A 12,806-nucleotide genomic window follows, 5' to 3' on the forward strand; every position below is an offset into this window, starting at 1 on the left:
AAGTCTGAGGTCCTGTTCTGGGTGCAGTTTTCACTAAGCATTATATTTTCCTGCTTGAAGTCACTGTCCTTTTCAGCTGATTTGACCTGTAATGCCACAGTTAGACGTTGGCTGCCAAGTGATTAGCTATTCAAGAAAAAAAGTGAAACTAATCTCTGTATTAATATACATGAGGTGAAATGAGAAGGAATCTGAGACTGGAAGACACAGAGACTGATGTTACAAGCTGTGCAGCCAGGCATACTCCCCCAGATACAGTAAGAATCAAACCCGAGAGGAAGGGTGACATTTGGCAGAGATGGTACAAGAGACAGCTGCTGTGGATTGAAGTGACGGCTTGATTCTCCGGCACTTTACTGTAAAGAGTGAGTCCTTTTGCAGAATAAAAAGAGCATATTGTTATTATGCCACTTACCAAAAAGTATACAAGTACAGAATTCATACTTTTTTTTATTTTACATTGAAGATTGGAGGGGAGCTATGTTGAAAAAAAGAAATAATTTTTTTAAAACACTTGGTCATTTTACAAAGCACTTCTACATCGATTTGTAGCTACTGAGCAACCTAGCCTATTTTCTGTCTGTTAGAAATATCCCTCCTTTCTCCTAGAGAATCAGACAGTGATGAAAATCAATTAATACTATGAACATGAAAAAAATCTTTTAATAAAAAATAGTTCATTAAATCAACATTTGCTGGGCATCTTTTCTTTGCCAGACACTCTCCTAGTTAATCAGTTTGTGGTTTTAATAAAACACATCTCCTATTCTTTCTTTTGGCCTTCCTGCAATCTCACCATAGAGACACTATGTGGAAAAAAGATGCTTTGGAGCCTATGTACTGAATCAGAGTTTCTGGAGAGAGACCTAGAATCTCTAGGGTAGAATCTGCTTTGTTATCAAATTCTGATGTATCCTAAAATTTGAGAACTCTGATGTCTTAAAGAACATAAAAAATTTTGACAAAAATATTAGGGTTGGAAGAGCCTTTAGTAATTAGTGCGACCATATAATTTTTCAAATGAGAAAACTGAGGATCAGAAAGGCAATGTAAATTGCCTGATTTCACACAGCGGGTTAGGACCCTAATTTTTCTATCTTCTAGTCCAGTGCTCATCAAGGAAAAAAATATATAGTTTGTGGATTTCTTTACTCAAACAACTCACAGTACTGTGTATGTTCCCTCTCTTTTTTGCTTTACTAGGAAACTATTTCTACATAACAATATTTTATAATAATAGGAATTTTATACATTTCCTTTCATTTTTGATTTTCTAATCTACCATTTTCTATGTAATGGTGTTTTTGTTATAAGAACATTATGGCAAAAACCTAGTAACTGAAACTATCTACTCTGTTGACCTTTCCTCCAGACTACATTTAAAAAAAAATATGGAGTGCTTCAGGAATTTGAGTGTCATTCTTTCACAGAGGCCATGCTAATCTTCTATGTAGTGTTCCAATTTTAGTATATGTGCTCTTGAAGCGTGCACCAGACTACATTTTATCCACATTTAAGTATTCTAGCGAAGTAGGGGTATTTTTCCATGCAAAAGTCAGTTTCCCTATGACAACAAATGAATATGTGAGGCCTGTTGTATACATCTTTATTAATTTTTCTTGCAGTTAGAAATGCTGATTTTTATCTATAAATTATCCTTATATTTCTAAAGGAAAAACTGGATTTTAAAATGTGGGCCAATAAAATCCTTATTCTTGCTTTTAAAATTCTATCTACCTTGAGAAAAAAAAAGTTCTGTTATAAACTAATTTTATTATTCTCTTTGCCAGGAAACTTTTTCCAGAGCTGAACTATCTATGTAGCTTAAGCTGGTTTTCTTTTTTTTTCTGCACTCAGAAAAGATGGAAAACATCTGGCAGGTTCCTCTGGCAGATATTCAAAGAAAATACTTCCTTTACTCTTCAGGCAAAGTAATCTAATTCTTTTTCGCCAGTGTTGTATGGAACTATACTCCAACTGTTATATAAGTGTATAAATGCATGAGGTAGATAGATATTTGTTGATCAGAGCCAAATTAGAGTAGTTTAATTTGCAATTTATTTAAATAAAGTTAATTATAACAAAATCAATGTTATAAATTGTATAGAAAATAATATGCTCTTTAGGGTTTTCACCTGTTACCCTTGCCAAAAGAAATATCATCATGCAAAAAGCTAACTTTTTTTTAAGCTTATCTAAGAGGAATGGTCTGCTGGTATATTCCAATTGCACCAGCTTTGCCCAGGTGCCATAAGGTAAACCACGTAACAGGGCCACCTCATGGTCGAGGGGATTGTCATGCCACAAGACAGTCTGCCTCTAGCAGGTATCTTTTTCTAATTTGCACAAAGTCACTTTATGAATTAGTGGCAGCTCACCAGAAGGACTACAACAAGTTTTGGTCAAGTGTTCAACTTTAGATTTGATTGTAAACAAGCTGAGACTTTTCCCCTAAATATTAAGGAAGGCCGTCCAACCATTTCTTACAAGGAAAATTTCTCATTTTATTGTGAACTGAAAATCCATTATTAAATAAACATTATTTGAAAAATGTTCATGTCACATGATCCATTTCTGTGAATATTTTAGAGTTATACAAATTGATCGGCACCAGTTACAGGTGCAAGTTTGACAATCAGAGGAAACCTTGATTCCCTGCTAGACTAAGCTGGTATAGTCACATTGTGCTCAACAGTAAAACAACAACAACAAAAAAGCCTTTTTCTTATTAAAAACGGCATGTCAGATTCTGCCCAGAGAAACCTCACTCAGAGGAACAAGGAAGGCTCTAAAGGTAGAAAGGGTGATCAATATTTGATTATCTATATATCCTGGGTCATAGCTGCTTCTTTCTCCCGAGCTGGGCTGTAGTTTTTAAATTATTTATGATCAGAAGTAAAGAAGGTTTTCTCAAACTCGGCTTCAAGGCCCAGCATCAACACTGTTTCACTAATATGACCTCCTTCTCCCTTCTTTATTCCTCAGCCTCTTTGACTCAGGCCAGGCAGAATTCTGTTTCTCCCCTTTCCAGACCTCAGAATCTTCCTCTAGGCTTTCGGTTATGCCAGCGTCCTTCTAGCTGTGTTTTCTTTGCCATCTTAAAGTTCCTCTGCAACAGATCTTCACTCTTGAATCAATAATTTTGTCTTGCTCAATGCTTTTCCCCCAAAACAAATAGACCCCTTAACTGAAATCAAATAAATGAAATTTAAATAAAAAACACATACGAATACATATATTTGTCTGATCTTTCCAGAATATGAACATTTTAGTAATGCCCATTCTATCATATAACAATTAATAACAATGGTGACTAATTCTAGGTAGTATAACTAGAATTTATTGAGAACATTACTTTGTGCTAGGCACTTGGCTAAGCACTTTCATACCATGTTTCATTTCATTGATATAATGGCCCTGATTAGAAGACAAGAGTTTAGGTTCCATAGTCAGTTAATAACAGACTAAGACTTAAGAGCTTTGTCCTGAATAAAAACACTGTGCACACAATATTTTAATAATGAAGTGTGGCCCTATCTATGATCTTTTTTTTTTTTTGAACAAAATATTCCTCTGCTGTAACAACCTAAAAGATTTCCTACTCTTCTCAGTATCTCTCTGCTGAACACTTAACTTTTTCTTCCTTAACAAATCATCCAGGCTACAATCTTCTATTCCTTGATAATATAATCTTCTCCTTTCCAGAGGTCACACATTGGAACAAATGCATGACCCACTTGTGACAATGAAACACAGCAGCCTCCTTCTTCTAATACAAAGGCACAATCAAAGAAGAGAAAAATAACTAAGCAAAAAAGGAAAGTGAGAGAAAACTCCCCTGGTTTTAAACATAACTCAATAGAAATTGGTCTTTCATCAAAAGTATTTCCAGGCTAACGACTTGTGGTTTCTTTAGCTTTCATTTAAGTAGAATAGAACTCACTTTTTACAAAGTAGGTAAGTGGATAAAGTACTCATTCAATTTTACATTAATTTTAAAGAGAATGTGAGCTAGCTTCAGTTGATATGAGCACTCATCTCAAAGAAAGCGTTCTGTCAGAGCTCCAGGGGACAGAAGTGTCTAAGCCTTATTTCAAGAAAGGACCATATTCACTGGTCATGCAATGTAAAGAGACTGACATTGGATCTTTGCCCTGAGAGCTCCATCCTTCACATCTCCTGTTTAGTTCTATATGGTTCTAAGGGAGAGAGAAAAAAAAAAAAAAAACTCTCTTGATTGCATTCAGAACATATCTTATAGTTCAGTTCAAAAGAAAATTTATCAGCAGCATGTGTCAGGTACCACACAAGGCACCAGGTATAGAGAGGCATGGGAAATAAGTAACTTGTGAATTAGGGCAATCACATCAGAATAAAAATAAAGGAATAAATACAGTTCTCAGCTATGGCTATACATAAATGAAGCAGGGACATAATAGAAAAGACAGGGGAAGGGCAGAACCCAAAGTAGGACTTGAGATGTGCATCATTTTATTCAGAGTCTAAGGTTGCACCATTAAGAAACAAATATGTGGACACTAATGTAATTGTTATATCCCCTCTATAATTCCTAACAAATCTCATTTGAAACTTTTAATTAAATATGGCACCATCACAAATTTCCTGGATGTGAAGAAGGCACAGAGCAGGAAGAAGAGGAGCAGGAGCAGGGAGGATGAGAGGATGGGAATAGTGTGAAAAACTCTCATATGAAGATTCTGTATCGGATTATAGTGCCCACTTTTGTTCTGATCTCCACACTAGATGGTCTTTATCTGGAGTTCTTTATTGTAGAGCTGAAGTTCCAAATTACAGTCTTTTATTTGTATTTATTTATTTATTTTGAGACAGAGCCTCACTCTGTTGCCCAGGCTGGAGTGCAGTGGTGTGGTCTCAGCCTGCTGCAACCTCCATTTCCGGGGTGCAAGTGATTCTCATTGCCTCAGCCTCCAGAGTAGCTAAGACTACAGGCATGTGCCACCACACCCAGCTAATGTTTTATATTTTTAGTGAAGACAGGGTTTCCCTTTGTTGGCCAGGCTGGTCTCAAACTCCTCAGGTGGTCTGCTTCCCTTGGCCTCCCAAAGTGCTGGATTACAGGCGTAAGCCACCACGCTCAGCCTATACAGTATTTACTTAGCATATTTTATTATACAATATGTCTCTAGCACACTTTCTACACATACTATGTGCTCAATAAATGCTGAATTGGTGAATCTGCCTACTAATGGTGGATACTCTTTATAAAAAACTATCTGTGGCCGGGCGCGGTGGCTCACACCTATAATCCCAGCACTTTGGGAGGCCGAGGTGGATGGATCACGAGGTCAAGAGATCGAGACCATCCTGGTCAACATGGTGAAACCCCATCTCTACTAAAAATGCAAAAATTAGCTGGGCATGGTGGCGCGTGCCTGTAATCCCAGCTATTCAGGAGGCCGAGGCAGGAGAATTGCTTGAACCCAGGAGGTGGAGGTTGCAGTGAGCTGAGATTGCGCCATTGCACTCCAGCCTGGGTAACAAGAGCGAAACTCTGTCTCAAAAAAAAAAAAAAAAAAAAAAAAAAAAGAAAAAAAGAAAAAGAAAACAAAAACAAGACCCTATCTGTTTGCCTGACTCTGCTCCCTATGAGACTATAAACATTAGAGGATACTGAGGGGAAAGAAAAGAAATCATGCTTTATCCCCCGCCAATCTCTAGCACACAGTACGCTGTATGTACAAATTTTTATAGAATAAAAAATATGCAAATGAATCTGGCTATCATTTCTCCCAAGTGAAAATGGGGTCTTAGCATTGTAATCCTCTCTACATGTCCCCTTACTTGCTGATGACCTAGCTCAGTTCCACTTGCAAATCTGAAGTTGGGGCTAGAAATCTGGTTCCTATCAGTGGCAAAGCTAAGCTGATTGTGCAGTGATCCATGTCAATTGCCAAGATAGCCAATATGAATGAATTAGTCATGCCTGGTCTGCTTATTTTTTGAGTACAGACACAGGCTAAAAACATGTTTTGCGGATTACTATCTTTTTCAAGAATCTAATTAATATACATTACCCGTCTGCAAACGTTCAGGCAGATTTACAGACTCGTTCAGTTCTTGCTCAGATGTGGTTAGACATCGGAGCAAAGCAGAGCGGTCATCATCATTGTGGTGCCTGAAAGTGTCTGGTCTTTCACAGCCAGTGTGGTTTCCCACTGAGATGGCTGTTATTGGCTTCCCAAGATAACTTTAACGGACCGTTGGCTTGGGCTCTTTATCTCATCTCCAGTCTGGATCGCTTGATGAGTGAGCAATGAATGCAAGCTGGTCTAGCTGACAGTTGTCAACTACCAAGGGGTTATAGATAACTGTAAGTAAATTTAAAGGGTTGGAGAGACTTCTGGCTAAACTGATAAAATCATTTAGATGAGAAGTCTGAGTAAGAGGTAGAGTGAGAGACAGCAGGAGCAAGAAAGACCTGTCATAAGGCTCTTCGTAAGAGTTTTGAGAGACAGACTCTTAACAGAAAAACGTAGGTGGGTTTATCTTTCACAGCCATCCACACTACCTTCTGCCAGATAATAATGAAGAGACTGTGTCAAGTGGAAGCTCACTGAAGGGTGAGCCTGTTGAGCTCAGAGACTAGTTTTACAGCTTCCAGATGATGTGTATCCTCAGGACTAGACACATAATAGTCATTCAATGAATGTACACTGACTTCAGCTGAAAACGGACACAGTTCTGACAAAACCGGGAAACGATCTTTGATCTTGATCTCCAGGTAACATCAAAAAACAATAAGCCCTCATCTTTTCTAAGATAGGTAGAATTGAGTCACAGTAATTTGCAGAATGCTTAAGATGTATCAACCTTAAGATCTGGAAATATCCCAATTATATAGGCTCTATGCTATTAGTTCTTAGGAATTATTCTGCTCTATATGTCTACATGCACCATAGCATAATGAAGCTAAGAATCAATGAGATCAATGGGTGTTGGATTAGTTTAATTTACTTGTCACATTCCTAGAGTGGACCAGCTATGCTTTCTTTGGTTCCTGCTGATCCAACCCATCAATGTGGCCATCAGTAGATTATCAAGATCAGTTTTTCCCCAGTGCAAACCATTTAACCATTCATTCATTCATAAGTGTACTTACACTAAAGTCTGAACAGTAGCTTTATTTAAAAATTAGGAGTTAAAAACAGTGGCTCACACCTGTAATCATAACCCTTTGGGAGGCTGAGGCAGGGGGATCACTTGATGCCAAGAGTTTGAGACTAGCCTGGGCAACATGGTGAGACCTCATTACTATAATTGAAAAATTAATCAGGTATTGTGGCATACACCTGTAGTTCTAACTCCTTGGAAGGCTGAAGCCAGAGGATCATTTAAGCCCAACAGTTTGAGTTTGCAATGAGGTGTGATAAGGCCACTGCATTCCAGACTGAGTGACAGAGTGAGACCCTCTATTTCCTAAAAAGTGAAACTAGGATCATTCTGATAAGTTTTTCCTGAAGAAGAATAGCCTTGCCTATTCTTCTCAAAAGGCTTACCTATGTATAGAAAGCTGTTTTTGCAATGATAAAATGGCTTTACAGATAAAATAATATACGAAACAACCAATATACTGAAAGATTAATGATTTCATTTTCATTGAACTCGACTTACTCAAAATAGGAAAGTAAAAATGTAGCAGGAATCTCGCCATTTCTAAATTTCTTTTAAGCCCTTCTGCTTTCTTCTAGCCTCAGCAAGTATCCAGTGATGCCTAGAAACACCACTGCCAATTCTCATTCCTAGAATATTTGTTTTGAGACTAGCTAAATAATCTGTTAAATGAACTCATGCTAAATTACTATCGAATGAATAAGGGCCATGTAATGTGTCTCCCTAGGGCTTGTCACATAATAGAAACTCAATAAATGTACATTTAATCAAATTGACAATGGGCACAATTCTGTCAAAGCTAGAGAAAATCACCTTTGATGCCAGTCTCAAAGTAATGCCAATGGGCTTCCACAGTATGTTATTAGGTCACCATATCAGGTAACATTTCTATCCAATTGGAGACTTTCAGAGACAGTGTTCAAGGCTGGTTACAGGTCTTGAGAATGCGTAAAGTAAATGGGCAGAATATTTGAATGAAATTGATTAATTTATTATAGAGACCTCCTAACACTTACTTTTAGAATACATCTCTAGTTATATATAATCTTTGATATCAATAATACTTAGTAATGTTGAGAAATGGGAAGCAATTTTATCAGCACTTCATAGTCTTTGTAGACATAATTTCACATATATCTATTCAGTTACTGTGTAATTAGACACCAGGCTGATTTCCTTCATGGTTTTTAATTCCAAGTGAAAACTAACAAACTGAGAATACTTTCCCAAACAATACTCATTAGGAAAAAACAGAAGAAGATATTTTAATTCAGTTACTTATTAATATATTTTTCAAATAGTTTTTAGGATAGGTAAAGTAGGATATGGAGGCCGGGCACGGTGGCTGTTGGCTGTAATTCCAGCACTTTGGGAGGCAGAGGTGGGCGGATCATGAGGTCAAGAGATAGAGACCATGCTGAAACCCCGTCTCTACTAAAAAATACAAAAATTAGCTGGGCGTGGTGGTGTGCGGCTGTAGTCCCAGCTACTCGGGAGGCTGAGGCAGGAGAATCGCTTGAACCTGGGTGGAGGAGGTTGCAGTGAGCCGAGTTTGTGCCACTGCACTCCAGCCTGGCACCTGGAGACATAGCGAGACTCTTTCTCAAAAAAAAAAAAAAAAAGTAGGATGCATAGTAGAGTTCACTCATGTTGCCCTTCCCCACAAACTAGAAAGAAAGCCTAAATCACGTTTTATGTATTAAACACACATAGCTAGGTAGGAGACTTAGTTTAAAAAAATAATAGGGTGATTGCCTTTTGAATTAAAAATTACAAAGACTGTAAATGCCACTTTAAAAAAATATATGAGGGCTATTAATCTCCACTTCCCAAATGGAATCTAGGGAGATGAAGCTACTGCTAGCTGGACATCTATTTCACAAAACAGCAGCATGAAATGGGTATAGATTAAAATAGAAATAGATTGCACAGATGCTCTTTTGGCTCCAGAACATCCTTATAAAACACCTAGTCACACGCAGTCTCCCTCTAATTTCTAGCAACAATTTAAATAAATACAAGATGTCAGACAATAATCCCAGTTCAGGGAAAAAAGGGCTTCAATTCCAGCCCAGTTAATTGAGGCTAGAATCATTCCTGTGACATCTATGGCAATTTCACATTGGTGCACTTCAATTAAGGAATAATAAGAGTGCAAAGTAATTTATACTCATAGATTAGATGTCGTCTGTGAAAAATTACCGATTAACTCAAAGGCGGCCTCCGGAGTGCTCACCAAGCATTTTAATGGGGGTCTCCGTGTCACCTCTTGTCCTAATATCTGATCAGAAACTAGCAACGCTTTAAATTTGCCTTTTAAAAGACTCAATATACCTATTTTACACATCCATGACTTGCCCTTTTAAAATTCCCCTAACCACAACTGTTTTGTAGTAATGGTCAAGTTTAATCATCTCCTTTTAAAGATAATTTTACTTACATTGTTTCCTTTTATTTCAATTCTTCATGTGTACTTATGGGGATTTTCTTTAATAAAGTAATTAAAAGACATTTATTTGAATAAAATTGTTTTGTATGGTATTTCCACCTCAGTGAGCATATATAGCTCTTAACAACAAGAAAATGCAGTGTTTGTAGTACAGAGAGAAAAGACTCTTTTTTTTTTTTTTTTTTTTTTTTTTTGAGACAAAGTTTCACTCTTGTTACCCAGGCTGGAGTGCAATGGTGAGATCTCGGCTCACCGCAACCTCCGCCTCCTGGGTTCAAGCAATTCTCCTGCCTCAGTCTCCCGAGTAGCTGGGATTACAAGCACATGCCACCATGCCCAGTAGCTGGGACTACAGGTGTGTGCCACCATGCCCAGCTAATTTTTGTATTTTTAGTAGAGACGGGGTTTCACCATGTTGACCAGGGGTCTTGATCTCTTGACCTCGTGATCCACTCACCTTGGCCTCTCAAAGTGCTGGGATTATAGGCGTGAGCCACTGTGCCCGGCCCCCTGAGAAAAGATTCTTAATTATTGTTTTCCCAAATTAAAATTTCATCTTAGTACATGACAAGCATCATGTAGAAAATTTTGTGCATCAGATTTGAGTTTTATAAACTTCCCACAAATTAAACAGGAAGATTATCACTTGGTTACCTGTTCTTAAATCAGTACTTTCTTCTTTCAGAATCTAGAACACATGACTAAAAATCATACACTTTTAAAAAATAAATAAAAATAGCTTTATTGGAACAATTACTTCTTTTCCCTTTTTTAGCCATTGGATGAATTAAAAGGCACACTGAAACATAAAAAACCCCACAGTTATTTTAATAAGAAAGAAAAGAGTCTACTTTCAGTTATGAGTTAAGTATTCTTAACAGATGAAACACAAAAATGAAACAGAAGTAAAGCAAATTTAGCTTTCTTTTTCCTGCCTATAATGACGGAAGTGTCAGAGGCCCTAGACGTAAAAAAGTCAGAAGATCTGAGTCCCATGAGAGTTCTGTCACCCAAAAGTGCTGTGAATTTGGGGTGAGCTCTTCGACGTCTGTGGAACAGTGTTCCCTGTAGAATGAGGCAACATCTCAATAAGCTGTAAAGACTAAATGTGTTAACATGTGTTGATTGTGCATATTCAGGATAGCTGTTGTTTTTGTAGGGTACTTACTATTCAAATAGACTGTCAGAAGAACTATTAAAATGTTTTATCTCTCTGTAGCAAGTATTCTGTGGCCCTTTTCTTAAGAGTAAGGAATCATGTATTCTGTAATGTATGAGAAACTGCAATATAACCAACCTCGTGGGACTTTCAGAAAAAAATATTAGAAATGTGCATAAAGAAACTAAAATAGAAAAGGAATTACATAGGAGAATTTTAAAGATTTTTTTTTTTTTAAGAAAGAAAAAGCCCAAGCATAGCGACCCAGTTAATTTAATATTAGCTAAAAATTTCTAACCTTACAGTCATTAAAATGTGGTTCTGTGTTTGGTTTAAAAGTGTTGCTTTGTGGCAGCAGCTTATTTATATTGCTAACACTGTTTATTTAAACCTGTCATTGCCATAGTGACTAAGTTTCCAGCCTGCCCACCCACAAGCCTAACAAGCCACATTAAGTCATTTTGTGAGCCCTGGATCTGGGAAGATAGACATATTTGAAAGGAAGAATTTAAATATGATCTCCTTCCTTGGAGAAAAGGGTTATCAAAGCAATAGGCAAAGGGCATTCAGCTTTTTGGATATTAGGAATGTCTGTATGTGAACACTGAAATACACCAGTAGCTTGAGTCTGCTGGTGATCTATTCAGCTTTCCATAGCCTGGGGGATGGGGACCACTGATTTAGGGTGTACCAAGCAGTCTAAGCAATTTATAACTGTTGACTCATTCTATCACCAATGCACTCTAGTAGTCCAGTATGTTATCACCACATTGAAATCACACTGCTGCAAATGGTAGAGTCTAAATTTGAACCCAGATTCTCTGACTCCAGGGTCCATGCTCAAAACCGTTATTCTCTGTTGCTGTGAGAAAGTAGATTAAGCACTGCTTGATGAAGCAGAGTTGCTGTGCTCTCTTGGAGCACATCCACACTGATCAATATGGCGAGGGGTAGGGATTTATTGATTTACTACCTGTGTCCCCAAACAAGAATAAAGACTATGTTCATTTTGTTTTTTTATATATACTAAGTACCAGGAAGGTGTTCAATTTTTTTTTTCAATTGGTGGATAAGCGTAGGTCTAAAGGATGACTAGCAAACTTCGCTTCTAAGAATCTTGGCACAAAAGTCCAAGGTCAACACACTTAGTTGGGCATCCATATCTCTACTGTGGGAAAGCTATTTTTAAAAATTTTAATCAAATATATTTTTATTATAAAAGCAGTACACTCAATAAAACTTAAAACCTGAAAAAGAAAAAAAAAAAAAAACACCAGGCAAAAATAAACTACTTGTTTTATATTAGCAAAAAACAATGACACTGGTTATGAATAAGAATTTTTAAAAGGTATAGGAAGTTAGAATCAAATTTCCTAGCAGTTAAAATGATTATAAAGGGACTTTATCTCTGCTGTTTTTCTAGGAAGGAAATAAATAAAACTGTAGGATTCAAAGCTATTTAAAACTCTTGAAACTGTGTTTTGTCATTGTTAGCAAGGGTTGGATGAGGATGTTACCTGTTATTTTAAGTAGTCATTAAGTAAGTTGCAAGAGGCCAGCTCAATGATAAAGTAGAAGATGTGGCACAAGGAACAGGTTTTGGAAACTGGTGGAAATGTGGAAGCAGAAAAGGGACAGCAGAGGAATATGGTGGAGACACATATATCCCCTGGGTTGCAAAATTCCCCTGAAAGGAAATAGTCCACCTGGATTCCTGAGCTGGAATCAAACAAAGAATGAAAAGACTCAAATTCTCTTACATATAACCTGTGCTTGAACCCCTACTTGGCTTTCAAAATGAATGCAGAGGTGGTATGTAGTCTGAGCCCTTGAATATTCCAGAATAGGAATGTCCTTAAGTGTCATGTCCTTGGGTCATGATGTTTTCTCCTAAAACTCCATGGATGCTGCTCTATCATAGTCTGGAATACAGTTGCAGAGACACTGGTTGTGTGAATTTTTTGTTACTTTCTAGGTATTCTATTGTTGGTTTTGTTTTTTCTTAATGGACTTGCTTTTCTCTCTGGCCTGAATAATGACAGCGTT

The 12,806-nt window shown here is 37.3% G+C and overlaps 1 protein-coding gene and 1 non-coding gene across 11 annotated transcripts in view; both read right to left on the reverse strand.

Annotated features, from left to right (window-relative positions):
- The window catches only part of NLGN1 (neuroligin 1), an 884,758-nt gene that overhangs the window by 27,514 nt on the left and 844,438 nt on the right, over window positions 1–12,806 (reverse strand). The gene's annotated exons all lie outside the window — the stretch shown is intronic.
- On the reverse strand, window positions 1,386–1,492 carry LOC120368410 (U6 spliceosomal RNA). Its single transcript, XR_005582555.1, has one exon. It is a non-coding gene; the product is annotated as a U6 spliceosomal RNA (small nuclear RNA).

This window comes from Saimiri boliviensis, chromosome 9 (assembly GCF_048565385.1).
Source record: "Saimiri boliviensis isolate mSaiBol1 chromosome 9, mSaiBol1.pri, whole genome shotgun sequence".
Lineage (NCBI taxonomy): Eukaryota > Metazoa > Chordata > Mammalia > Primates > Cebidae > Saimiri > Saimiri boliviensis.